The following is a 27955-nucleotide window of genomic DNA, read 5'->3' as shown; positions in this document are numbered from 1 at the left end:
TTTCCGCGTCTGACACGCAGGAGCGTCAGGTCAGGGGAAGATACAGGGAGAGAAGGAGGGATACGGGAAAGTTTTTCAAGAAAGTAAGTATTAGTCATCACTGCTGAGAGTGACAATTAGTTAGCTCCAGCCCCCAATCAACAGCCTAAAGTTCGGTGCAATTAGTTCAAGTTGTAAAATGAACAGAGAGCGAACATCCTAATGAGCAGCAGCACGGTCTAAAATACGACCAAGTTTGATCCATGTTCACCGAAGATCCATGTAAAAAAAAAAAAAAAAAAAAAAAAAAAAAAAAGTAATAAGTTTTGTGTGATTTTTTAAACTATGATTTGCCTTTGAGTCGATTTAAGAACAAGTATTAACATTTATATAATTTTGCCTATCATGAGCACGTGGGGTATTGTTATCTAAATAAATGTTACTAATATAATAATTTATACAAATGCAAACCAAATATAATTTTCAACAGAGCGATGCTGATGACAGCCACATTTCTATGCCACTGAAACAAGGAAAACAGCACTACATCACTTACTTTCTGGATTGTATTCTTGAAATCAAAGCATGGATGCTGTAGAATTATTTTGCCCTTTAATGAACAAAGAACTGAGTTATTGTTTAAGGCGCCCAGTGATGTTTTTAAAGTCCATGCTGATCTGGGTTCTTTATCAGATTATTTGACTCTAAAGATAGCAACAAACCTGGAACTTTGAACTGAGAAAGCTTCGGCTTCAGAACAGAAATCCAGCTGTATTTTATATATATATATAATTTTTATTTTTACATTTTTTTGCCTTGATGCAGGCAATAACTAAATGTTTAGTTCTAGGCTACTGGAAGTCCAAGTAGCTTCTATGATTAACTCGTGTTTTAAGCATCTTCTGTGGTCAGCAGGTGTAAATGATGCTTGCAGTTAAAAACAGTATTTTTCATAATTAGAAAGTACTTGTTAGGTTCTTAAGAGTAACTGTGAGAGTCTTGTGTTATTTTAGGAAATGGATGAAGTTAGTAGTATCTGCTTTTTTAAAATCAATATTTATTGTGTGTGTTAAAAGCGCATAATCCATAAAAGCAGAGACACAACCACTGACTTCTGGTGAGTCACTAATTTAAGTAAGTTGGTTCAATTAGGTTGTTTTTGTTACTATAGCTATCATTGTATGATACATTTTAAAACTGATTTTAAAATGTATTGTCTTTTTGAGGCATTAGTTGAACATGTTTAAATCAAACTATGCCCAGCAAAACTTCATATTGCTTGCAAATGGGCACACAATTATTGTAAATTTCATTTAGTAAATCTGAAAAAGATTAATGGTAAAACAGATCAAATGTTGCTGTCAGCAAAACGATCATGTTCATTGTAAAAAAACAAAACAATAAAACAATATATGTATGTATGTCCAAAGACAGAACTTCAGACTAATAAAGAGTTGAGGTTTTCAAAGTCCAAACCTCAACCAGACTGAATTACTGTTGCGTGACCTTAACACAGCTGTGCATTTCAAAAAAGAAAGGCAGCCAACCTCGTTAAACCTATACCACGTGTTGAAAAAGATTAGTCTAAAACTCTGAATAATGAAGTGTGAACAACACCCTGAAGTTTACATACAAGAAATAGTTGAAAGTACAGCTGCTAATGGAGAATGTGCTGTTGTAGAATAAAATAAGTTGCTATCCAGATACATTTTTGTTTCTTGGATTAAAAAAACAACAACAACGTCATTATGGCTATTATAAACCTTTAATCTTTAGCCAAGATGTCTTAATCAAAAGATACTTTGTTGTACATATAGGTAATTTATACTGACAAACTGACTTTTTCCTAATGTCTTATTAAAACAGTTTTTAATTACTTTAAAACAGTTTTCGTTACTTTTAGTTTTCACTACACCTGAATCACATTTGTTGGATGTGTTTTCTGCCATTTTCACCTCTCCCACCACACACGCTTCTTACCAGGATGCATTATTAAGAGGCCTACCTAATGAGAGACACCAGTGCAATGCATGCTTTAAAATAAAATGAAACACTAGATGGCGCTGTGGACCAATAACAGTAGATATCCTGTTTAGATATACACACTGGAATATCTAAATGACGAGTCAAAAGGGATGCTTTGTTATGTCCAGTGAGTAATAAACATTAATAAAACAAAACCATCGGTTGAATCATTTTTGCAACAACCTGTGTGTGGACCTGTGCTCTCCCATTTGTTTTAATGTTTTCTTTTAGGTGCACTAAACTCCATAGCAGTGATTGGGTGTTACCTCTGATTAAACTTTAATTTCATATTAAACTGCATTAAAATATTTCTGCTTCCTCCAACTTAAGAATGATTGTAATCAGAAGTACAGTTTGCAGATTTTAGCTGTCGCACTTTTGTTTTTAACCTTTTTAATAATGATTTGCTTTATATTTTGAATATATATATTTCAACATCCAAATTTTTCTCCTCTTAAAAAAGTCTTAAAGTTCAGTTGGTAACATTTATGACATATTTTTTCCCCCAGTCATGACTATTCATTTAGCTGAGTAAGAGCTCACTTACAGGCAATGGGTTAGGTTAGAAGTCATCATTCCTGCAGCACATCATGCTTGTAAAGATTGTTGATTCGACTGTTTCATAAAAAAAAAAAAAAAAAAGGTAATTCTTGACATAAGCATTTAAATATTTGAAGTTGGAAGATGCGCCAATCCACTGGGCCGTCGCTGGAATTTGAAAATGATCCTCTGCTCTATCTGTGTTCGGGAGGTCAAAATACCGATAGAAACAAAGTCACGTTAAAGGCGTCAACACTGAAAACTCCCATCTATTTTTGGTCTGTAAGCGCATAAACAAACATGATCTGTGATGTACTGTGTTTTGAGTTTACGCAAAGTCAGATAAAAGTTAGGGACATTCTTGGGGATAATCTAAAAGTCCTGTCACCGTTTTTTTTTTTTTTTTGTAGCATTCAGCACTACTTCCACTAGCAAAGGGCTTGGAGTATAACCTCCTTTTGTGATCAGTGTTTGTTTCATTTTATTGTTAAATAAAAAGAAAATGCAGAATAAAAAAATAGTTTGTTGGTGTTACAGTCCTTAGAATAAAAATCATAACTGCTAGGTCAGAGATATGAGAGAAAAAGTCATACTGCATCTTTATCAGGACGATAACTATATCTGGCGCCTATAAAGTGTTGGTAAACAGCTGCAGAAGGCTGTAAATGAAGGCGCTCTGCCCTACCAGGGCCTTTTTAAGTCTGCTTGGTAATAAAATGACCCCAGAAAAGAGTGGGAATAAAATCCAGGAGTTCTTTTTGTTGCCTCTGGAAAAGCAAACGTCTGGCCTTGGTCTGTTTCAGTGAGACCAAAATTGCATATAGACAACAGCATGGCAGGGTTGACTCAGATGGCATAATAGCAGAACAACTACTGTGTGAAAGGTGACTCTGGCACAATGCAACCCTTTTGCCTACTTTAAGCATATTCATCCATGCTGCTGTTCATTTTAGTCTAAGTTTATGAGAGGCTGCTGTACTTGATGTAGGAGAGTTAATGGAGCAGGTAGGCTTTGCATTTAAATATAAATATAAATATCTGATCTACTCCAGGAATAATGATCCCACCAGTCTGGCGTTGTCTTTAACTAACACAGAATATGTTCAATATGCTTTAAGTTGCCTCAGTTGCTGGGGTTCATCTCACAACATGACTCTAGTTAATGATGACAAAATTGGCTTGGCTTCCTTAGATGACTTTTTTACCAATTGGCTGTAAATGATCAGTAGTCTTTTAATTACTGTGTTAAAACAGGATGGGGGTGCATGATATAAAACATTAATCTGAATGTGAATACGTGTTGTTTTATTATGAAGCAAGTTAATCTGAACCGAATCCGAAACCAAACCAGATTCTACATAGCTGTATATGTTATCGCATTTATCGGTTAATTTATTCATATTCCATAAATTAGAACATTATTAAAATTCATTTATTTCACTAAATCAATTCACTAAGGGAAACACCTGTAGATCAACACCGACTGATGATGCGTTAAAGCCTTTTGCTTCTGCTAATTGTGTTTTTTCCCCCCACCTCCAGCTAATAAAAACAACATTTAAGATTAGAATATTGCATCAGACCAATAAAAAAAGCAACATCTTTCATGCAAAAAATGTGGGGCTTAATGAAAAGTATGTTTAATAGTGACCTTAAAGGTTGTTTCTTTCAAAAAGTATTTTTAGTCTGACAAACAAGCCTCTTAGAAATACTCAGCATATTCTAATTTATTGAATATGACTTTACATAGGGTTGATACCAAACACGTTTACAGTCTAATAGGCAAATTCACAGCGTCTTCTCCTATGTATGTATGTATGTATGTATGTATGTATGTATGTATGTGTAATCTAATAAACAAAATAAATTTATTTGAATGAAAATGTTGTAACTAATACTTTAGTTTGCCACGTTTTCACATAGTTATCCTGATTAATAATCAGGTTAGAGGCTACTATCAGGAGTTACTAAGACCTCTGCAAATTGTAACCAGACTCCAGGTAGTAAAACACCATCCACTCCTCATGCACATAGCCAGAAATAACATGTCTTAGCAAGGAAATGGACCAAACTGAACAGAATAGTTATAGAGAAGACTTATAGACTGCGTTGGGCTTCTTTTATTAATGAAGGGGTAACTTTTTGAAGATTTGAATAGTTCTGCTTTGACTTGCACGACAACAAGTCAGTCTTCCAGGTTTAGGCAGGTGAGCGCTGCCAGGGCCTGTTTAGGAAGGCTTTGATTGATGCTATTTCACATTTTATTTGTCTGCCTATTGGTTGAAATGTCATGATTAAAATGAGAATTCACACTTTTAGTGGAGCATCTTGCAATAGGTACTGCTTATGGTTATAGAGTTGAATTGTTTCGAAAATCCTTGGTCGGCTATATTCCCAGTGCTTTCCAAACATACCGACAAAAACACTCAACAGACGACGTTTCTCATTCAAGTGCAACTCTGAATTGTTTAATATAATTCGATTAGGACCGGCAGAAGAAGTTTATCTTCTCAGATACTGCGGATAAAAAAAAAACAACAACTCAGATCGCTCTGTGAGAAGTTAAACTATGAAATATGCAAGTAAAAAAAAAAGACAAGTGTGTTGAACTGCATTTAGAGCGGTTCAAAAATGAACATTTGAGAAAGAGGAGTTTGTGAGTCCGTCTCTTTTATGTCTTTGAGCTGTTTGGGAGCAAAGGAAGGGAGGCACAGGGAGGAGGGGGGGTAGGTGGAGTAAGGTTGGAGTCCCACACAAGGGGAATCACTGGCAAAGGAGCTGTTTCATACAGTTCTCCTTTCAGCTCTCTGCGTGCCTCTGTTATATCTGTCAGCCTGCTTGCACCTGTGTGTTTTAGCACTCACTGGTTTCTCTCACTCCTACAGGTTGTTTATCCGTGTTGTCACGTCCGTAGCCCGGTGCAGCCGGCAGCAGAAGGGAGACAGAACTGGAGCTGGTAGACTTACAATAACAAAACTCAGAGCGAAGGAATTGTGTTTGGAGAGGTTTTTTTTTTTTTTTTTTCTCTCTCTCTCCCCCCCTCCATCTTGAGGCGCAACAAATCCGAGGTACACACTTGCCTCGTTGGAGCCGAGGACTGACAACAGGCCGACTTGCACGGGGGAGAAAAAGGGTGAGTTACTCTCAAACAGCTGAAGTTACTTTAAGCTGTTTGGCTTCAACCTAAATACACAGGAATGTGTTGCTGCTGTGTGAAATAGTTGATTTCTGTGGGGAACTCTGCAGAGCTGAAGTTTTCTTCTATATGTGTTGTTTTTTTTTTTGTCTTCGTGTTGCTCTGTGCCTGTCCATGTGTGTGTGTGTGTGTGTGTGTGTGTGTGCGTGCACATGCATGTGTGTTGTGTTTTTATGAGGTGTTGCCTGGTCTGCGCTTGATCTTCAGAGTAGACTCAGCTGCTCTGCTTTTCTCCGGGGATGTCTTGTTGTGCTGTGATCATTCGTACAGACATCTCACATGTCCAGAAATAAACACACTTACTGGCACACACACGTATTGCCACACACAGGAAACAACAGGACGGCACAACCTCTTCACTTTAGATCAAAAGTAGTACTAAAAGCTACTTTTTAGTAGTTGACTAAAAATCATTGATCTGGTTGTGAAAATAGATTAAAAAAAAAAGTTACTTAAATTCTCTCTTGAGATTTCAGCGTCGGATGGGGTTCATTGTAACAACTTGTTGCTATGCAAAGTTGCGTGTAGTGATGGCGGGTGGACTTAAATGCAGGCTGAGCTCCTGAGGCAGATGGACGATGACGATAAATTATAGCGTTTAGTTAAACTGAAGCACTGGTGTGGACGATGACCACCAGGTAGAAAACTGATCTAAAACACAAGGCTGTGCGCGATGAGAACCACAACAGAAGAACACAAACAACACGATCTGAAGAAGAAGAAGAAAAAAAAAAACACATGAGAAAACTTGGGCGTATATATATGCACCGAGGGAAGTAATGAATAACCACAGGCAGGTGTGGCCGCTGGTAAAGAGAAACCTGGGCCAGCAGCCCAACGGACATGATGTACACTTGTTTGCATTTGGCTGTGGTTGATTCGTTCAGCAGGGACAGATTTCTTGGTATTAGTTTAATTAACTATCCAGGCAAGGCAAGGCAAGGCAAATTTATTTATATAGCACAATTCAGTACAGAGACAATGCAAAGTGCTTTACATGATTGTACCCAAATACTCTTTTCTTTTCCTTACACGATGTTAAACATCGTTGGCAGGAGTTTAATCGGATGTTTGCAGATGAGGCAATTATTGACCGTTGTGTTGACGGTAAACAGAGAATGTGTTATTAATGTTATTTGTTAATGATTTCTATTAAGGAAGTGTTGATGTTGGCATGTTTCTTCCATCAATTGAGACCCATGAAAAAAAGCCAATGAATGAAGGTTGGTGAAATTGGAAGAGGGAGCAAACTGCGACATGGTGTCGTACTTCTAACATGCCCGTCTCAGAGAACCACACGTTTTGTTTCTACCCTAAATGTGATCAGGCTTTAAAACGGGACTAACCCAAGCAGGCTCCCTGCTCCCTGGTTTGCTTTGAAGCGTCACATGCCGATTCCAATTTTTGACCAATATAGATGTTTAAAAAGTAAAAAAAAAAAAAAAAAAAATTCTTCTGCGACGATAACACTTTTAAGGGGAAAATGTGCTATAGTTTCTCTTGATAAAGGTAGAAGTTTTGGATTGAAGAGAAATTTAAGGGATTGCATGTTTTAGCCTCATTTTTGCATTCAATCAGATGTCCCTGAAATGTAACAGCTTTTTATAAATGAAACTAGAAAAAAAATACATCAACACACAAGTCCAGAAGTGGTGGGAGCACCGAGTCTTGGTGGGGTTCTCTATTATTTATCCTGTTGATCCCCATTCAGAACAATTGGCAGATTACTATCTCTGGCTTGATTGCTAGGTTCTTGAATTTTAAATTATAATCAATAAAGTTCTCTTGCATGTTCTCTTAAATATGGAGAAAGATGAGAAACACAATGAACATATTCCTAACATTATCATTTTATATTATTGTTATAGTTAGATATTAGGTCCAACTTTTCCCCTCACCCAGGTTTTGACTTCCTGTTGTGATTGTTATTTTATCAAGACTAACTTACATTTAAGGATATTTGTTTTATATTAGAAAAAGACACTTTGTTTATATCTCATTTCTTATAACTAGAGAAGTTAGAGCGTCAAAACATCCAAACAGAAGCACAACTTTAATGAAATAGTTGCTGTTTGTCATTATATGAATAAATCCTCTTCTTGGGCAGTGTGGCTATTGAGTTGGTGTTGCATCTTACTGTGTGGAAACTGTAAAAACAATAAATAAATGTAATACAAAACTGTTGAGTTTCTTAATAGGTTTCTTGGATGAAATAAATAAAAGTTGTGGGAATGCACCGATATGAAGATTTGGGCCGATATCGATATCCAATATTAATATCGCTGTTACGGCACCACGAGCAGCGCTGTTTGTAGGCGCTGCACGATCAATAGAGAGACCGAGTCACTCAATTTAATCTTGTAAATAAAATTTTCGTCCCAAATTCAATTTTCCCTCAACCGACGTAAACGACGTAAAGTGAGGAGAGAGAAAGAGACATTTTCTGTTTGCAGTTCTCTCCTCTGTTGCCCTTTAATTCTTCTCTCCCTCCCGGTTCCTCTCCTCCTTCATCAACTTTGACCTTAGATGTCTCACCTGAAAGTTTCCCCGATTTCAGCCAGTTGAGCATATTTGCGAGAATGAATGAAGTAGAGGCCACAAGCTAGGTGCGCATATACAGCACAATGCGTAGAAGAAGATAACTTCCTCTATATTTCATCCTAAAATGAAGCGTAGAAGAAGAGTTCTTCTAAATAAATAGATTTTCGTGTGAATACATTTATTATTTATTTACTAAAATTTACAGTTTTTATTTTTAAGTTTTACAAAGGAAATGATTATTTACACGTCTTTGCCGTGTGGGGAAAGAATTTTTCATCTCTGGCACCCCCTACGGTCAGCACCACACTTTGGGAATCGCTGGTCTAGACTTACACGCTGATTTTCGTATGTCTTCTTTCAACACCGTGAAAAACGACCACACTGCTGACATTGCATTTCTGCTTCATTTAAAACACTGGCATAAGGGCAGCTAGATGGAAATAAACACCGCTTGTTAATATCAGCCCACTTTTACTTATCGGACAGATACCGATATGTTAAAAAAATGTTACCCATGTTAATGCCGATATATCGTGTGTCCCTAAAAAGTTGGACATGATCAGTTATCAGATATTATTATATGCTACAAATACATGATGTATTTCACTGCAACTGCATTAAGCCGTTGAATTAAAAAAAAATCTGGTATTTCTCATATTTGTGTTTAACTAATTTACAATAAGGAGCTAATATTTCTACAACTAACAGCTCCTGCTGTGATGTGGTTCAAATTAGTTTTTCCTACGGTTACAGTACACCACTAGGATTTTTTTATTTCCAAAAACAGAGAATGTGCTCACGTTAACGGTAATAATGTTCAGTAAACTCTGGATCAAGCTTAACAAAGAGCATGACGCTAAGCGCCCTGAGAACAGCGTAACTTGCCCTGTTCTGTCTTGAGTTATTCCGTTTTAAAATGTACATGCTGTCCCAGGATATCCTGCAGGAAAACTGATAAAAATAGCTTTTTTTCTGCTCGATTTCACTCTCAGGTTTCTCCTGTAGGCACTCCTCTGAGAAACGGTGCTCACATTTCTGTAATCTACAAAGCCTCAAATCCGCTGTAAAGTGTACATTTGTTTTAGATTAGGAAGATCCGATGTGCTGATCTGGATCAGCAAAATGAGCAACAACATGAAATAAGTTATTGTCCAACTTATAAAAAGATGGCGGTGGTTGTTGGGACAAGAACAGCATGTTTCGGTCTTTGCATGCTTCACATTCTTAGCTACTGACCTCTATGGAAAATAACAACAGCCGGGCTTGAAGGTCACACTGCCACAGCCAGTGGCAGAGACCGACTCCCTTCTGGTACCAGGCTTGATGCTCGCTAACTCAGATCATTATTGAGGCTTATTGCAGGTGCAGAATGATTCATCTTTTAATTATTTGATTATGTTGACAGGCTGAAATTCTGTCTTTGAGATCCATTCATCATGAAATATTTATCCGACATATTTGACAGAGCTTTATCTCTTTACCCATGACGAGTATGAAGTATTAGCTCCAGGTGGAAATGATAGCAAACCCGTTTCTTTGTTGTAATTGGCATGAAAAGACAGTCTCAATGTCTCAGTGCCGCGATCACACACCATTTCACTAAACGGTTTAGAGTAATCCCTAAACAAACCAGAGAGGCTTTAGAGGCAGTGAAAACCTCCGCCTGGCTCATCGCATACAAAGTAAAACGTCTATTAACCAAAAGGGCAGCCATGACGTGAAGCGTAGTCCAAATGCTAAGGCCCTTATATGCACTTGACTTTGTGTTTGTGTTAAAGTACATTTATACAGAAAACAGCTGCTGGACTGTCAGGAGCAAAGCATTCCATGTTCTCCACAGTAAGACTACATATATCATAGCAGGAGGTACCTGAAAGGTAATGATGGTGATGCTTTTTGAGAACATTTGTACTGGTAGTGCCTTACAAAAGTATTCACACCCCTTGGAATTTCATGTTGTCTCATTACGACCCCAAACTGTAGGTATTTTGTGAGGATTTAATGCAATATACTGAAAACAAATTGTGAAGTGGAAGGAAAACAAATACATTTTTGTTGTAGATAAGAATTTCAAATAAGTTTGGTGTCAATTTTTTTTGTAGGAGTTTACAGACATTAGGTATAGTATCTTTACGCTGTGATTTGGGTAACTAAAGTCAAAATCCTTAATGGTGGTTAATAAATGGCCAATAAAGCCGATTCCTTCCCTGCCTCAAGATGGCAGCCACTAGTTTACTAGCATCTTTGCACATCGAAACTAAAATTTCCATTCTTCTTTGCAACTCAAACTAAGCAGTCAGTTGGACTGGATGGAGAGCATCTCTGAACATTTATTATAACTTGCCACAGATTCTAAATTAGATTTAGGACTGTGCTTTGAATGGACTATTCTGACACTAAACCAGTGGTTCTCTGACTTTTTATGACAAGTTCCACCTTAGGCAAAAAAAAAACACAAGTGCCGCCATCTACAGATATTTAAAACTGTCTTTCCAACAGGACTTGGACTGTTTCAGTTTGTTCTAACTAAATGAAAACATCATTATCCATTGGCATAAGTTGATTGGTTCACATATTCAGTTTAATTATGCACAACCCTAAAAGTAAAAGAATTGTGACGTGTTTTGCCCCTGATCTCAAAATTTATTATGGATGCCTTATACAAAACATAACCATACTTATAAAAATTTATGTATTTGAACTTTTGAACAGTTGTATCATTAATTTTTTCACACAGTATGTAATTTGTTTTAGTGAATATGTTGTGCAGTCAGCGTACAAAATTCAGAGAAACACTATTGGTTTGCATGCGTAATAATAATAATCACGGATTAACGGAGCAGTCATAAAAATCCAGTTCTGAATTGGATCATGGTTCAATTGGGTCTGACGTCATTCTCCGATCCGTCAGTAGCTGATTCATTTCAACTTTCTTCTGAGTACCACTAGAGTCATCCCAGGAAATGAGAACTGTGGATCTTAACCATCCCATCGTAGCTCAGGCTGCATTGTTAGGGTCATTTTCCAGCTGGAAAGCAAACCTCTGTCCTGGTCCTAAGCCTTTAGCAGTCTCTAACAGGTTTTTGAAGAATTACTTTGTGTTTAGCTGCGTCCATCTTTCCATCCAGTCTGAGCAGTTTCCCTGTCCTGGCTGACTGTTGGTATGTTGTATTTAGGGTGTTGTTCAATGTTGGCTCTCTTTTACACAGAGCATATTTCATGTAGCTTAAAAAGTTTCACTTTGGACTTTTATGATTACCATTATTACCATTAAGGAATTTGACTTTAGTTACCCATCTTCTACATGTTTACAGGGTCTCCTACCAGGTTTGCGGTCAACCTGCAAATGTAGCTTCTATGGCTTTCTTTCAACAATGGCTTTCTACTCTATAACGGCAGGAGTTGTGTAGTGTGCCAATAATAGCTGTCCGGTCTACATGTTTTCCTACCTGAGCTGTAGAAAACTACAGCTCCTCCAGTTACTATGGGCTTCTTGGCTGCTTCTCTAAACTATGCTCTTCTTGCCTGGCCTCTCAGTTTAGGGGGACGGCCATGTCTCTGTACTATTCCCATTCTAAACCTGCTTTAAACTTCTTCACATATCTATTCCTGACCTGTCTGATGTCTTTATGACGCTGCTTGTGTGCTAGTTTTCTCAAAACAATGTCTGAGACTTTTGCAGTGTAGCTGCATTAATAAATTATTCAAAGGTCGACCCTATTTACTAACACTATAATTACTGTACTACTATTTACTAAAGGCTTTCTGAGTAAAGGGATTGAGTGCAAATGCATGCCAAACTTTAAATTTTTTTTTTGTAAAAATTGTTTGAAAGCAATGTGTAATTTTCTTTCTGCTTCACATAAAATCCCAATAAAAATAAAAGCTTGTGGTGGTGACATCCAAATCAGCAAAACAATTCAGGAGCATTAAATCAAAAATAAATAGACTCAGGAACATCTACTTTCCCAAAGCTGTGAAGGCAATTGTCCCCTGCTAAAAATCAAATAAACCACCAGCACCATTTCATAGACTGTCTCACCACAAGTTGCACTTTATGTAAATACCACTATCTTCATTTACATGTACATTTGTTTTCTTTAGAAAAGTCTTTGTTTGTCAACACATTGTTAACACATTTCATTCTGAGAGGGATTTTTTAATTTTTGAGGGTCTCCTCTAACAATGCTGTTTTTTTTTTTTCTCTGTGTTTTTAATTTATGTCTGTGTATTATATGTCCATTCTGAGCCGGTGTCTCACCAGCACCAGTCTTTATTGTCATTATGGTTTCATTACGACAATATATATATTTTTAGCAATTTAAATAAAATAGTGATAATTTTGGCTTTATTTTTAGTTACTATAACCATGTTCTCAATGACCTTTCCTTCACATTATTGCTCTTCAGTTGAACTTTGCGTAGGTAAATGTGTAAGTAAGTACATGTGCAAAGTGTAACAAACTACTCCCAACATTATATTATATATCACATTTTATTTATTATTAAAAAGAGCTGTAGTTGAGAAAATTACCCAATCTTTATTCTGGTTTCATTGTCAGTAAAGAGGTTGAAATATATCAATTCTAATAAATAATAGATAATAATAGAGTAAAAATCCATAGAAAGAGGTTATTTGTATTAATAGTTATATCTAGGAGAGCCGGAGCTCTAAACCAGATTGTGTGGTTGCTATAGATTGGTGAGTTGATAAAGGAGTAAGACCAGTACTTTTTGCAGCCGTAACCTTTTTTTTTTTTTTCTACAAAGTAGGCAGAAACGACTAGTTTTAACCTGTTCCCTTTCTTTCCTCGTAGGACAGCCCCTCGTAAAAGGAACAACTCTAGTAAACTAATTCCTGCTGCGCCTGCCAAACCGCACGCTCGCCATCGGCTGTAAAATATGAGCTTCCCTTTTCTCTGCTCGTGGTGCCCCTTTGACCCCTTCTCATACCTTTTTTTTTTCTGTCTCCATTGTCTTCTGCTATTTTAACCCTTTTATTTTTGTCAGACCGAGTTAGGCTTTTGTCAAACAGTCTTGAGGTTTTTGTGCTTCGTAATTCTCTGTCAGATTTCAGTATGGGGTTGGTCATCGGTACATTGCTGGACAAATGTATAGCGTTAGTCTGTTTAAGACTACATTTAAACTCAAAACCAACATTTATACTAACCTAGCAAAAAGTAAGAAATCTGTCAACAGATCTGGGGTTTTCTCTGCCCATTGCTGATATTTTAGGGTAGCCTAACAATTGCTTCTTGCAGGGTTATCAAGCTATATTTTTGACTTATTTATTTTGCCAGTTTCTTGATCTAAAGAAACAATATGAATCAGGTAGACATGAGTTGGATAAAGTAGTAGCATCTTTCTCCTTCTGAGTCTCTGTTGACAGAGAGATTTCTGACTATATGCTTCAGTTTCATAGACCTGCTCCACTTGCAAGCAAGCCTCAGAAAGGAAATTGCCTGAATAAAGGCTTTTAATGCTCCGGGAGCTCATAGAGACTGGTGGCCCTCTCACCTTCCGCTGGGGTCTGCCTGTACCTGTTTGATGGACAGGAAGCTTTACTACTACCTGTCTCCCATTTTTACTGTCTGTACACACTGCAAAAGCGGAACTTAAAATAAGTAAAATGTTCTTAAAATGAGTGTATTTGTCCTTGATTTGAGCAGGTAAATAAGATGATCTGCCAATGGAATAAGATTTTTGCACTTAAAATAGGAACAACTCATCTCCATCATCTTATTTCAAGTGCAGGATGTCTAATTATCTCATTTTAGGGGTAAAAATACACTAACTTTAAGAACATTTTACTTATTTTTAGATCCGTTTTTGCTGTGCAGCCACAGCAACACAGCCTGGTTTATAGGAAGAGTAAGATAAGGCACGGTGGATGATGGTATTTTAAAAAATCACAAATACTAACCTAATATATTGTCTGGTTGAAAGAGTATATTAACCTCTAATTCCTGTATATTTTTCTTAGTATGTCGTTTAAATACAAACTGCACACTCTTAATTTTATACAGTCAAACAGGAGGAAAATATTTTCAGCTCATGTTTTCTAAGGCTTTGGAACAAAGGTTGTACTTAATGTACTTGGGTGTAGATCCCTTCCTGCTTTTGGAGCCTCACTGTGTCTTTGCTGCTAACCTGCTGGCTGCTTCTAAGAAATCTGGCTATTGACCAGAGAACAGACCCAAAATAAACAACATACTGTGAGGGGATTAAGGGTATTGGAGGGCTTCTAGAATTACAGCCCTCAGAACATATCCAGATGTTGCCTTCCTGTTCCTCCTCAGGTAACACACGTTTGCAAAGGAGTCCCGGGTAATGAGAGCGCTTCATGATGAGCATCCCTGTTAATAGTTTTGTACAAGCTAGGATTTCAGCAAGTAAGTTTTGCTTGCTGGAAAAGCACAACGCTGTGCAGAGTTCTGCTGGCTCACTGCCACCAGTTGACAGCAGAATTTATAATTGGACACCTATGGGAAAAAAAGCTGGAAAATGAATACTGTTTTTTTTTTTTTAAACACCTAAGTTATGTGTATCTTTCACATGTCATTTAGAGCATAAAATGTCTGTATTATGATGATCTTTTTTCTCCATTCTTTTTTTGGTTTTCTTGTGTTTGGTGAGCAGTCTCTTTCTTTTCTCATGACCAACACTAATTTTTTTATTGAAGTTTCTGAAATCTTAGTTGTTAAATGTTTGACCAAATATTGATTATGTTAGATCTGAATCTTAAAGGACATGTATTATGCACAATAACTGTTATGATGCTATTCTTTCCTCAAAATCATGCCCAAAGTGGTGTTATGTTTGATTCATGCATGTCTTAAGTAATCCTGTCTGAGCAGCAGCCCCTCCCTGTCCTGGAAAACGAGTGGCCATGACAGGTCTATGTAGACCTGTCACCACCAGCCGCCTCCAGGAAGCACCTACCTTGACCTTGCTGCCCAGTAAACAACATGGCCACTTTCTCCCATCAGCGAGCGGGGATGTGAGGTTGAGCGTGATCATTTATGATTTAAGTTGTGATGAAGTAACAGAAATATGTTTTTGGCTGTGAGAAGTCCAAGACTTCTCACAGCCAAACATGAATAATTTAACAACAATTATTTTTGTTGTTTAATTATAATTTTATTAAACAATATAATTAAAATGAATATGTTGTTTAATAATAATAATAATAATAATAATAATAATAATAATAATAATAATAATAATAATAATAATAATAATAGGGTTTCTCCTCCCACTAAAGACATGCTGGTCAGGTCGGCCATTAGTGGCAGCGCGCTCTGTAGCAGTAGCTCAGGCTAACCCTCCATCTGATCTACAAAATTTCCTTGTATGTATAATGACAAATAAAGCATCTTATCTTATCTTATCAAAGTGGGCCTGTGCCAAGAGAGCCAGAGTGTAGCCGAGTGTAGAGTGGAGGGGGTAGAGTTGTGGTCAGGATGAGGGAAAGTGATGGCTACCTTAATCTGACATGTTGAAAAATGGAGAGCGACAACACTGGTGGTTTTTCCACTTATCGTTCTTTTGAGGTGGAAGATTTGGTTGAGGGATTTGGTTTTGTGAAGCCCAACGGGCCAGAGCGTTATTAGTCCGAGCCGCTGGCTCAAGGCGATGAATCAGCATTGCCTGAAGCTGGCGCTGTCGGCACAGTGGAGGACAGAATGGGTGCAGTTTCTGAGTGGTAAAGTGGTGTCAGCAGCATAATTGCTAACATGGGCTTACGTTCAAAGCAGTAACAAACTAAACACTGTCAATCAGCTCCTGACTTGCCACGTGGACGTGCGTCTGACTGAGACTGTTTTATAGTCAAACGCGGGGCTGTGATGTAGACATGTACCAAGCTGTGCCGTTTTAACTCATAAAATAATTCAACTGCAGTAGCCACGTTTAAACCAATAGAGGTCAACCCTAGAGGACAGTTTTAGGCCAAATGTTGCAGAAGTAAACACGTTTACACGAAAATGTCAAGATTTGCTCAGTGACAAAAAGACAGTATCATAAAGCCCAAGTTGTACAGTTTATCTGCAAACAAAGTTGATTTGGGGACGTAGTTTAGTTGTTTAAGTATCTTATCCAATCTACCAAAAATTCGACCTAAACATTTAGCAAGAAAGGGTATTTATGCAGCACCACCCACACTTACTGTATGTGTACCCCGGTTAAGGGTTGTAAATAACCGTAAAATAAGTTCATCTTTCGTGTTTAGTTGTGTGATTTGAGTACATTTATTCAGTTGTGGGCAAAAGCCTAGGTCAAGAACTTTTAAATAAAATCTTTGGTGCCACACTTATTGCCCTTAGTGAGTATAATACTTTGTACAAGTCCCTCTTCCCAGTAGGACATAACTTTTCTTCCATTATTAAGGTCAGTAATTTTGGGCCTCATTCCTCTATTGTTCTATATAGATGTTGTCCAGATGTTTCCCTGTCGCTGCACACTTATGTCTAATAACTGTGTTGTTAACAGCTTTGTTGTAAAACTGGGGGGGTATGATAATGAGGAGAAATTGCAATCAGTGACAAGTCCAAGGGCTCCTTCTCACCAGAAGTGAGCTCTTTGGGCTGGTGTCAAAGCTCATCCGACCTCTGGTGTGGACCAAACAAGTACAGCTGATGGGCCTTTTGTGGTTGATTCCCAGCATGAAAACAAATGAAATATCCGGCAAAACCAAAGATAGAAGTGGCCTGATTTGAAAACTTACGTTTAATTACTTTGCATCTGTGCAAGCGGTGCAGCACATTGGAGTCTCTTCCCCTTTCGTCTTTTCGTACTGCAGCATACTTACCTTGTGCAGGGTAATGTGCTGGATGTATCGCGGCCTCTTCTGCTCATACTGGAGAGTTTCTTTCGACGGCTCCCCACACGATCAACTGTTCTAATGTTGTGAAAGTAAACCACATCAAATGACATTGTGAAATTCTCTGCTCAACTGATCTGAGTCTCCAGGAATATTGTGGCGTGAACACACTCTTAATCATTTAGGATAGCGGGCCAGAATAACAGGGTTCAGAGCCACTGTCCTTTTTCACAACTCACGAGGTTGGAGCATGCAGAGCGGGGAAGCTTTGATAATTCGTCTCTGCGCAATCTCTCTAGATCATGCAGTCATGCATCTTAAATTCACCTCACAGGGTTTCAATAGCATTCAGGTGTCTTTATACAGGGCAACACAGTGAGGTTTATGAAAAACGGATGTGGATGTCCTTTTTAAAGCCACCTTTACCACATAAAGCAATATTCCCACAAGCCTTGTGAAAATAATCACACCAACGATGCCTTTTACAGATTTTTAAAGTGATCGACAAGAATGGCTACTCATTACCGATTCCTTTTTTGATTTTTAGTTTTAGGTTTTCTTTGGGCCATGTGGCCTAAACTTTTAATCAGCTAACTAACAATAGTTTTAATGTCGTTGCCTACTAGCTTTTCTGTCTCCTTTTCCTGTTTATCATGTTCGTCCTAAGTCAGATATTGATCGGGAGTTTACATTCTGGTCCGTGGATCAAACCGAGAGAGAATCCTGTGAACTCCTGCAAAGCTCTTCAGACGTTCTTAGTGACATTTGTAGTATGGTGCAAGCAGATCTTGATCAAATAAAACATCAATAAATAGGCAGTGTTCAAAGTCGTGCTCTGGGCTTCTTTCTCCGCGGATCTGTTCAAATCATTAAAACTTTAGTTTTGTCCTGATTGAGTTGAAGAAACATTTTCAAAAACGTTTAAAACGTGCAGTTGGTCCGGGGTTGCGGCTGTATGGAGCCGAGCTTCATTAGCATAGCTTTGGAAATCCATGTCGTATCCTGAAAATGGCCGACATCACTTAATGTTTGTAAATGTTATTGCTGAGCAGGGACCATCAGGATGTGATCCCTGCATTTATCTCCGTTACTGTAGCTAGAAGTATGTAAACCGATCTAATTGCTACCCCCCCGAATCCCTCCATTCAAGCTGTTTATTTTAACTTGACCGGAGGAGTGAGTGTGGATGCACATGGTTGTTTATCTTCTGTGTCTTTGGTCCTCTTTCATAAATAAAGCACATTCAAGTGGTGCTTTTCCTGTCTAGGCGTGATACTTTTAAGGCCTGAGGCGACATGTGGAGGTTTGACGTTAACTTGCTGTTGTTACACCACTGAGCCATGAAGGGACAGTTTCATGGACCACCAGATGAGCTGTGGACGGCTGAGGCAGGCAGGGCTCCGTTAGGACCATCTTAGCTTTGGTCACTCGATGGTTCTGTGTCTGTGTTAGGGTCAGGGTTCTTCGCTTTAGTTTTTGACTTGGATCCAAATAGTCACATTATATAACCCTGCCAGGATAAGCGGGCATAAGTAACGGATGGTTGTTTATGCTCTGGTTCATAACGAAGACGAGATAATTCGTGTCTCAATAGGTAACTTCCTGCTTTATAATAAACTCACAAGTTTGACTTACATTTATAATTTGAATGGCGTTATGTGTAAGCATGAATACTTTAAGGGATTTATCAGGGGAACATGTATAGTTCTTTTTGGTTTCCCACACAGATCCTTTGTTTGAATATCACTTCCCTTTTGAACAACCAGATGCTGACCTTGATGCTTCACTAAAAAAAATATCTCATGTCAAAGTCTACAACCATTTTACATGTGTGATATAAAGATCAGTGCTTGATGGTAACACATAATCGTGAAGTCACAGAGGCTGCTCATAAAGCAAACGTAACCAGTGCTTCAAATCGTCCGGGCATATAGCTGCTAACCAGTTTTGTCAGACGCAAAATCATTTTTTGCTTGAGTTTGTCTTTTTCAGTAAGTAAGGATTACTTTATGTGCTACAACAGTGGCTAATTAGGTCATTGCATCAGTAACCCTGCATTTTATTTTAAGTTCATACAAAGTGTGCCTGATTAAAAGCATATTTTTAAAGTTCATGGCTTCCAGCAAAAACCTCAAACTGTCTAAATGTACGCACAAGTTTAACACACAGTTTACAACAATTACAACAAAAAGATCTTGTGCGTGGGTCTACATTTCATAAATTGTATTTAAAACATAAATTCTGTTGTGTGTCCAGGAAGGGGGTGATTTTTCAAACATCCTCTTATTCACGTGTTCTGAGTTTTTACTGCTTTTATTTTGTATTATCGACTATTGACTAAAATCATCTCAAACGCTTAGAGTCATCTTGGTGTTACTGGGGATATTAGCTTCTCACAACTGCCTTTATACTTTGTTTACATATTCAACAACTCATTCCTAAAACCAAAGAGAAAACTGATTAACAGTTTAAAAAAGCTAGCCAACCCGCATCCTGCCGCTCACCAAACCTGATGCTCTAGCCTCTCAACATACCAAGTGTACTTTTTAACTACTTTATATTAAAAACAGTGATGGATGGCACTTTAGTTTTCACGCTATAATTTTCCAAACAGCCAACTTGTTGTCCTGTAAACAAAAAAAATTGTGTGGCAGTGACCAGGAGAAACACGATAAAACAGCTAAAGGATGGGCGCTCTGTTAACTCCAGAACCTTTTTTTTTTTTTTTTTTTACCATCTTATTAGATTGATTTTAGACCATAACAGCAATATGATGGACAGTTTTTATGTTTTTTGAAACAAATCTTTCAAAATCATGCTATACCTTGTGGCTACACACACACCTGCTGCTTAATGCATGGCAGGTGTGTGTGGATCTCATAACTGGGCGCCATTCAGAGATAATATACATCTGACTGTGCAAATGTCTGACTTCTTGTGATAAACAAATTTATATGTTGAATAGAAATAATATATTTAAATGTAAATCTGCCAGGTTTATGAATAATTTTGGTTGAATTATCTCCTCAATCTGTCACAAGGCTCTACAGGAGCTTCTTGATGACCAGTTAAGCTAAACTCAATAAATCATGCAACTCTCACAAATGAGCTGGATCTATAATCTATAATCAGATTGATTACATCTTAGTGAACTTGCAATTTTTTTTTGGTTTCTTAAATCTTCCAAAAGTTTATTACCTGACTCTCGCCAGATGGATTTCGTTCCGCAGAGCTCCACACGGCTCCCCACATCCCTCTGGACTCGCTGCCATTGGGAGGGATTTCAGCACCACGTCAAACGGACGAGCCAATCAGGATCGCGGGGCGGGATTTTCGTAAAATTGACGTATCAGAGAAGCAACTGTTTGGATTCATACAAAAGTGGCGGCTCGCTGCGAGGAAGCAAGTAGTGACCAGGCGTCCCTGAGTGCCCGTTTTGGATGACCTGTGCCCGGCTAAAGCTGTCATCATGATGGAGTAAAAGAATGTAACGCAGCAACGGGTATTTACCTGGTCCTGCCACTGTCCCGGCGTAGTACAAGAGCTGAGGCGACTGCGCTTTCCCCGCCCTGTCGACCCGTCGCTTAGCAAAATCAGAGACATTGCCGGTTTTCATTAGAAAAGTCTGGTCACCTGGTAACATTGATGCTGCGACTTCAATCTACCGAATATTAAATCTTTAATAGAACACTAGAGGAAGGATTTGGATGCTTTTGTTAGTTCAAACAATGGTTTCGGTTTCGATGTTGGTTTCGGTGAGAGCGTTTGAAGTAGCGTCAGTAAAGATGACGGACAAGTGGTTTATCCAATCATATAGAAGGATTTTTGATAAGGCCTCTCCGTCTGAAATACATCCCGGCTACACAATTTGAATGTATCTGGTTGTTTCTGATGTTTTATTCTTCTCTTCAAACAGATGCCTCTGAATTGTTGGTCTATATGTAGCTCTTATTTCTCTCTGCACCTCCTCATTGTTTTTTCAGATGTTTTTTTTTTTTTTGCTTCATGCCTTTCGGTTTTTCTGCACAGATTGTTCCTAATGAGGAGTGAATGCATGCGGCACAGAAGGACCGACCAGTTCCTGTGTTCCACAGAGCTTTACTTTAAGGGCGATCCTTGCTACTTGGTTAAACAAAAGGGCCTCCATGTCGGTCCTCTAGATAAACATACTTTCCCTGAGAAAACACGGACACAGTTACACTTTAACCTGCTCGAGGAGGCCTAAACCACATCCTCCTGGACAGTTTAGTTCAGACTGGGCTTTAGTTCAGACCCACAGTGGGAATCATGCGCTGCACGTGAAACCATGCTGGCCTGCCAAACAATGGAGCCTTTGACAGCCGTACCCTCCCTCCCCAGTCCACAGTACAGTCAGAGCACTGTCTCTCAAGGGCTTGGATGTCACTCCCCGTCTCTGTTGTGCTCCCCTGGAGCTGACCAGCTGGCTTCCAGGGTCTGGGATGTGAACGGATCAGCACAGAGGAGCTACAGTCAACGTTCAGCACTGATTAGCCAGCAGTAACTCGGCCCAAAGAATTCCCAACATGGATACCTTGGAAAGCTCTGTCATTTCAGACCAGTTGAACTGGATCGAAACCACATCAAACATTTCCTAAATAAATAGCAAGCTCAGGAAATACGTTAGCACACAGGGTAGATAATGAAACCTGTGACACCTGCTTTCTTCAGTACCTAGCTAAAGTATTCACACCCCTCGATTTTCCACATTTTGTCATATTATAGCCGCAAACAATGCAGTTTATGGCAGATGTTGGAATAGAGCAACACAAAGTAGTGCATCGTTTTGAAATAGAAGAAAAAACACATGGGCTTCGTTTATTTTAGAAATAAGATTCAGAGAACCACCCTTTACTGAAATTACAGATGCAAGACTTGTTTTGTGCATTTTATTTTATTTTTTTTATTTTTTTTTTTGCATATTAGCAAATTCTCTGTCAAATTGGATGGAGACTTTCTGTGACCATTTATGTCTTGCCACATATTCTTAATTGGATTTAGGTGTGGACTTTGACTGGGCCATTCTAAAACATGAGTACTTTTTGATATAAAGTAGTGCTTTGTAACTTTAGAACGAGTTTTGTTTTGCATGAAGAGCACAAGTTTGCTGTGTCCCCTGGATGGTTTGTTGCAGCCTGCAGAACAGACACGTTATGTTTTTGTTTTTGCTTGTCACCAGTGGCTTTATTCCTGTCACTGTTTTATAAAGGCCAGATCTGTGGGGTACACAGTCTGACCAACAGACTCACAGCTGTGGATCTCTGCAGCTCCTCCAGAGTTACCATGCCTCTTTTTGGGGGCTTCTCTGATTAATGCCTCCCTTGCCAGTCCTGTCAGTTTTGAGGTACTCTCTCCACTTTTAGATGATCGACTGGACTGTGCTCAGGGTAATTTTCAAACCTAGAAATATTGTTTTATATCCTAACCCTGGTTTTAGCATCACTACATCTTTATCTCCATCCTGTCTGCTGTGTTCTAAACATTTTAGGACGGCTGGATATATATTGAGAGTATTTACACACCAGGAGGATTGGACTGGATTGTATTTAGTGATATGGAAATAAATTGAGATAATCACAAATGTATTCCAGACTTCAAATTACTATTTAAAGATTCAATGTCTTGTATAACAAATACGCACCATTTGCGTTGTTCTGTCACTTAAAATTCCAATGAAATAAAGTTTGAACTTCAAAATAATTGTGGTCACACAAGGTATTGACACCCTGGGCACATTTCCACTTTGGGCTTTTGTAGTCAACAGTTTATATATTAATGGCTGTGCTGTTATTTTGAGGGGACGGCAAATTTACACTATTATACAAGCTACTGTCTACTTTAAATCCTTTCTGCAGTGTTGTCCCATTAAAAGATAAACATATTCACAAAAAATGTGAAGGGTATACTTACTTTTGTGAGCAACTTAAGATATTACAGTGACAGTGTTTAAACTGGCGCCATTGTTGGTATTAGAATCCAACTCCGATCGAAGTTAAAGAGTGAACCGAGATGTGCGTCCCGAGCCGCTCCCAGCTTTCAGGGCTACAAATAAAAGGAACGCTGCTTGTTAGATGATGAACATAAATATGAACTATGGTTTTATCTGATGGTGCAGATATGCAGAGCTGCCACCTCCCCCAGGCTCAGCAGCAGTCATGTAAACATACAGCGCTCTGGAGGAATGCTGGACTCTGTGACCTCCCGCCCTGAGCGCGGTTACAGTGCACCGAGTTCAGCTGGAGCAGCCCGCCCCATGCTGCGCCTCCCCAGAGCTCCGCCTCACCCTACCCCAGCCCGAGGCCCCGCACAGTGGAAAAAACACACCCTGTTCACTTAACACTAAAGCCTCGTCACATAGACATACATGAACAGAGACACGCACACACGTGCTTCCTCACTGACTGATGAGTGCTCCTCACTTCTTTTTTTTTTTTTTTTACACCACCTTTACTCAGCTGTCAGAACAGCAAGTTCATGGAGTTCCTTCAGTTTCAGGCTACTTTAGCTTAGATGCTTTCCAGCGAGTAGGTTTTCTGTACTTGGCACTCATCCTGTTTTTTTCTACATCCAAATTATTTTTTTGTTCATTCTAGGTAATGTGAGGAAAAAGTCTCTATTCTTTGTATTGTTTGAACTGCTGCGTCGGTGTGCATTTACTCAGAGATTTAAAGTGAAATTACAAAATATGAAACATTTGTTTTAATAAGCTACAACATTCTTATTTATTAGATATTTGCATTGCCTAAAAGAAAAAAAACCCACATTGATTGCATATTGTTTAGAAAAGGCAAGTGCCATGGAGACACTGCCATCTGCTGGTGCCCAAAATGAGGAAACAAATAAGCCAGTCAATAGAATGGCTCTAAAAATTTAACTAAAAGAAATACAAAATGATAAATAAGGGGTAAAAAAAGCATTATTGCAAAATTATAGAAAACCTACCGAATGAAAACATAATCTAATGTGGAAATCAGTCAGTTCAGTGTTTTTGTATTTTTCTCTGCCATTTTTTCTGCAAAGCTTTTGTTCTCCTGAACTCTGTGATTTTGCAATTTCCTGTGTCTACTTCTCTTAGAGATTAACTTACTTCTGTCTAATAATCTCTACGACGTAATTTTAGGAAAGCTGATCTCAAGTCTATCCCTATTCCTTATTGAAACCACACTGGGATTTAATTCCCTCTCCATATGATTTCTTTCTTTATATGGCAAATTGTTTCATTTATATGCAACAGCAGGATGCGCTTTCTGCTGGCCTGTGTCATTGGGCTTGAAGCAGGGTGCACGTCAGGCCGGTCACCAGTTTATTCAGGGGCAATATGGAGAAACACAGACAATTATGCATGCACACAATCACACCTAAAGGCATTTTAGATCTGCAAGTTAACATATTTAGTATGTTTGTTTTTGTCTGCAGGAAGCTGGAGTACCCTGAGAGAACACATTCATGCGCAGGGAAAACATGCAAACTCAATGCAGGACGAATAGTATAAAATCGAATAAACTTACATTAATGAGACCACCTTAAGTATCGGCAGCAGATACAAAACTAAACACAGTAGATTGTTAGATATAAACATGCATATCTGAACAAAACATACAGATGTTTAAGCAATAAAACACACAAACCTAGCTATGTTGCTTCATTTAGAATCTAAAAAGCTGTGAAATTAGAAAGAAGCATAATTGCTGCAGTCAAGGCGTTTCTTGTGATTTGTAGTGAGATATAGCAAGAAATATATGTTTGTAGCTTAATTTCCCAATTTCAGGTTCAAACCCTAGGCCTTTTGGACATAAAGCATACATGCTGAACCCCATGCCACTGTTCAACTCTAAAAAAAATCTAGAAAGCTAAAGATCCACTTATTAAAATTTCGCATGGATGTAAAGGTGCTGTACGTCTCCATATTGCTCTGTGGATGAATGTCCAGGGTGAACCCCGCATCCCGCCAATTCACTGCTGGAGATCCCCCCCCCCTGGCTACCCTGTAAGGATTAAGTGGGTGTAGAAAGTGGATTGTTGTGTTCGTTAACATTATCACCTCATAACAGGCCGATCTCCTTTTATAGTCTTTACTTTGGAGGCCCTCATGTGTGTTGTTCTCCCTGCGTTGGGGAGGGTTGTCTCTAGGAACTCTGGCTTTCTTCAGCAGTAAAATCACATTAACTTTAGGTTAAAGGTTGATTATACTGTAGATTGCTCATAGATATGAGCATGCTTGTGCATTGCTTGTCTTATGTATCTGCGTTGGGCCTGTGATGGACTAATGGCCTATCCAAAGTGTAACCCTCCCACCCCCATTGACAACTAAGATAGCTCCCAGCCCCTGAATAATATGAAGCAGAGACAGAAAAAAGAATGAAATGCAAATAGTAACTATTTCCTTTTTAAATAATTATCTATCATCACTTCACATGAGTTCACTCTTTTTTTTTTTATTGCTTCCTCAGTAGCTGTCCTACTCCGTGACAGGTTTATCATTTTGCGCAAATTGTAAAATTCCCTCCCGATATAGTCGGTTCGGGAAGCCTTGCGCGCGCGCAAAAAAGGACTTGAAGACGCCGAAATATGCACTGCTGCTTTCAACAGATGTTCTCCAGATGTGACATCCAGCGGGTCACGTCAGCGAGGAGCTGGGCATGTAGTCGAGCGTCGCGGACCGTAAATCTTTAGACGGCGGTCGTCACTTCGCTGCAACGTATCACGGTAAACAACGCGTTTCCACACGTCGTCTTGGATGCATGCGCGTATGCTGTGCTTATGCCCACATGTGGACAGATGGTTGCAAACACACACACACACACACACACGTGTCCAGAGTCTTGCACACAGAGACACAATCACAGATAGCAGTTCGCTGAGAAAACGAGGAGCTGTCTGGTGCCATAGCAACCAATGCGGATATCCCACCCTTCTCAAGCAATAGAGGAGAACAAAAAGCAGACGTAGTAACGACAGATTGACGAGGCCTGAATGAGATCTTTATGTATACGGGCAAAAGTGAGAATGTTCGCCCGGGGGGATCTGGTCCAATCAAGACTCAGCCAAAAAACTGGGACATGTAATGTAATGCAAGGTGAAAGGGGAGGGCATTAGATAGCAGTAAAAGCAAAGCAATGAAACCTTTTTTTAATATATAAAACTCTATGGCGTGCGTCTGTCTCCGCCATGGCCTAAAAATGTAGTCGCTCTCGCGGCCCGTCTCGGCGTGACTCTCTCCGGCGTGACTTCCATCTGAACTGCCGTCTCATATGTAATACTATTATTCTGGCCCATATATCGAGTTACATAACACCCTGTACCAAATCCTGACCTCAATCTGCGAAACAGCCACTCTTGCTCTGATCTGAATATTAGACGTCATATTAGCACGGGTGTACGCGGAGCGGCACACACAACACAACACAACACAACACGACAACAACACAAAAGAGTCAGCAGGATCACGGCGTCGGTTTCGGACGGCGTTTTTTTGCGACTCGGACAATCACATCTGCTTCAGTCTGTGTTTTTCTTTTCTTTTAGGCGGGTGAAAGAGCTCTTGCAGCGGACGGAGAGAGCGCCAACCAAGTCCCGCTGGTAAGTTGAATCCTCACAGAGCTTTATTTTCCTGTCTGGCCTGCAGGTGGAAATCACACCTACTGCTGTGTGACAGACTACAATATTGGCAGAGCTGCTTTTGGCAAAACTCCCTTTTTATCGTCCATGTCTGCTGAGTTTTGTTCTGCCGTGACTAAGAGACGCTCAACGCTGTTTGCATCTCTACATTAAACAAACCTGCGTGTCTGTTGTTTTTTTTTTTTTCTGTGTGCGTCTGGGCTGGGGTTTTATCCCGCGTGTTCTTGCAGCTGTTTAGAGTCGCGGCGTACGACATGGAGTGGCACAAAGCGATGACTTGACCCAGATTTCTTGTTTTGTTCCAGTGTGGGATTGTAATGTCGGTGTATGGTGTCTGTCAGATTTGAGCTTCGTTGGGCTACCCTAAAGTGAGCTGGAGTACTGTTAGAGTAGGTTTTTATTTATTTATTTTTTTATAAATTCTGCCATAAGTTTATAATCCTTTATAATTGAGCTATTGCTCTTCTGAAGTCTTAATCAACACTTCCAGGCCCTTTACCTTCTAAGTCCTCCCATGTACATCGTTTGCTCATTGTCACTTTCCAGAACAGATACTTGTTACGGATTACATGAAGTGATATAAAGATGTGGATAAAAGATGTGTGTTGTTGCACTAACATACTGTTAGGTTAAAGATTTTATTGCGTGGAGGAAATACGTATTAGAAAATAACTGTTTTTACCTAAATCACTGGTGGCACAGTTATCGGCACCCCTGCTGGTAATACTTTGTACAACATCATACTAAAAGGAAGACAATGCTGAGTCGTCTCCTTTATGGTTAAAGCACAGAGAGACGGGGATCTTTGACCGTTCGTCGTAGCACAGTCTCTCTAGCTCATGTGTGGGCAACTCCAGTCCTCGAAGATCAGTGTCCTGCAGAACCTGCCGGCAGCCTGACGATAATAATTAATTAATTCAGGCGTTTTAGCAGGGACACAATTAAAAACTTCCGGACCCCAGCCTGCGAAGACTGAAGCTGCCCACCATATCCTTGAGAGTTTTGGGTCCTTCCTTATGTTTTCTTGTCTTCACCTCATCCTCCGGGTTTCCTTTAGAGTTTATCTCTGGGTGATGTCCAGCATGCAAGGGCAAATGTTGTAATGTGTGCTGTTACTGAGGAAAAAAAATAGTGGAGCAAGAATTATTATTTCTAATGATGATGAGAACCTGATTGATGCCGTTTGTAAACCCCAAGAAGGGATTGTTACTCTGCTGT

At 39.1% G+C, this 27955-nt stretch overlaps 1 long non-coding RNA gene across 1 annotated transcript; it reads left to right on the top strand.

Moving 5' to 3' along the window:
• Positions 1-56: 56 nt before the first annotated feature.
• On the top strand, positions 57-27620 carry LOC110368796. The gene is made up of 3 exons (XR_004931937.1): positions 57-83; positions 5430-5677; positions 26645-27620. It is a non-coding gene; the product is annotated as an uncharacterized LOC110368796 (long non-coding RNA).
• The last annotated feature ends 335 nt before the right edge of the window (positions 27621-27955 follow it).

This window comes from Fundulus heteroclitus, chromosome 11, assembly GCF_011125445.2.
Source record: "Fundulus heteroclitus isolate FHET01 chromosome 11, MU-UCD_Fhet_4.1, whole genome shotgun sequence".
Taxonomy (NCBI): Eukaryota; Metazoa; Chordata; class Actinopteri; order Cyprinodontiformes; family Fundulidae; genus Fundulus; species Fundulus heteroclitus.
This window is presented reverse-complemented; position numbering and strand designations above follow the sequence as displayed.